The sequence below is a fragment of the Chlorella variabilis genome (genome assembly GCF_000147415.1).
Source record: "Chlorella variabilis unplaced genomic scaffold CHLNCscaffold_23, whole genome shotgun sequence".
NCBI classification, from domain to species: domain Eukaryota; kingdom Viridiplantae; phylum Chlorophyta; class Trebouxiophyceae; order Chlorellales; family Chlorellaceae; genus Chlorella; species Chlorella variabilis.
Genome location: NW_005435065.1, coordinates 724,527 through 726,537, shown reverse-complemented (window position 1 = coordinate 726,537; position 2,011 = coordinate 724,527).

Here is a 2,011-nt window from a genome sequence, read left to right as displayed (position 1 = left end):
CAGGCTTTCCCCCCAATTTTGCGCCCACGGCCAGCCTGTCTGTCATCCAGAACTACGTGTGCGGTTCCTTGATGCCAACACTAAAGGCGAGTTGGCAGCAAACTGGGCAGGGCAATACTCACCTTTGGAGCATGCCCGTTCACGTGCAAGTGCATGTGTCTGGATTGCCCACTGACTCTCCTCCCTGTTGCTATCGCTGTTGGTTCTGCTATGCGCAGGAGGTTCAGAGTGCTGCTGGTGAGTATTTTAAGAAAGCGCAGGCCGACAACACCAAAGAAGATGACATCAGGACAGCCATTACACAGGTCCACACAGCAAAGACTGCTATTCAGGACCAGATTCAGAATGTTATCACTCCGGGCATAGTCGAAGCGCAGTCAGAAATTTCAAGGCTTGACAGTCAACGCGAGGTGGCTCGCATCGCCATCGTGACGCTGGATGTTGTCTTCCAGCAGGCTATCCAGCGCGAAAGGCAAGCCTCGCTGGAGGCTAGCAAAAGGTTTCCACTGGCCGGTATCGAGCAGGTGACCGGCATAGGCACTGACCCCTCACACCGACATCAATGGAGCAGATTGCACAATACATAAGTAACAATTGTGCATGTATGCCATGAGATAACATGTGTCTGCATGTGGCTGCTGCGCAGGTTGTCAATTTACTTGTGGCCGGCGTAGGAGTGATCGCGTCAGGCATACAATCATATAGAGGGGGTACAGGCAAAGATGTATCTGATTTTTCAAAAAGCCTCTCAAGCTTTAGCAAGGAGGCTTTTGCGCTCGGCAAGACCATCAGTGGCCTACCCAACCAAACTTTGCCAGGCGACCCATATAATGTGAGGCCTATACATTCCAAGTACCAAACTCGAAAACCCCAGCAGCTCCTCCCCTACTAACCGCAAATTTTCCTTTGCCCACAGCCCCTAATTCAAACGCTCGATGTCCTTGACGACGGCGACAGCGTGGCTGCCAAGTTCACCACCTTCAATGAACTGCATGCCAGCGAGAAGGACAGCGCCAAGCTGGCCATGTCACGTGACAAGTGGGAAGCGTTCATCAAGCCATACTTGGAGCTGGAGGCAGGGCAGGATTACAAGGCAGCCATTCAAGCGTGAGCGCCAGGCAGCCATTCAAGCGCGTGGGGGCAGGGCAGGATTGCAAGGCAGCAATTCAAGCAGGAGGCTTGCCTCCTGGCTTACCAAGTTTTGGCATTCCCCGCACTCAAATTGTGTGTTCCCGTTGCTGTGCAGGTTCAAGATTCTGTGCGACACATACAACCAACAACTGCTGAGGTTGCAGGGCCTTAAGAATCAGCTGGTAGACGCGCGGGCACTGATTGACAGTTTTGACGAACAGGCAGCAACGGCAGAAAGGAAGCTCCTGGATGGCGCCGACCCAGCCAGTGCTACCCTGGCGACCATGCTGGACGGCATGTACAGGCATGCAACAGCCGGCTGCTTTTGCAGGCACTGCCCTCAGCACCCACATGCACATGCAGCATGCAAATGCAAATGCACACCGTGACACACAGCCCAGCCACCAAGTCCGTCAATGCTGCTTCTTGCGTTTTTGCTTGGTGTCACAACTTGCAGGGATCTCCAGTTCAGAGCACTGGAAGGGCTTTGGCAGCTGAAGCTTGCCGCAGAACACGCGTCACTCAGCAGTATTGACTTTTCAGTTCCGCCGGATGCTCTACTGGGTTATGCATCAAATCTCTACTTGCATTCATTCATTCATTCATTCAGCACACAGCCCGGCCGCCTCTTGCTCGAGGGCGGCCCACTTTGGCCTGGCCAGCCCGGGCCGCCCTCCCCCCCGGGCGCATGTTCGGTGTTGGAGGGGTGTGCCCAGCGATAGGGGGCCCCTGAAGGCATGCGCCGAGGCCGGGAAGCGTGGTTCGGCGCTGCTGCACGCTTGGCGATTTGACCAGAACCACGTGCCGCCGAGCTGCGGCCGCAGTTTCCGGCCCACGGTCTACGGTCGCAGCCACGGGACTCGGCGGCACGGCGTTTGGG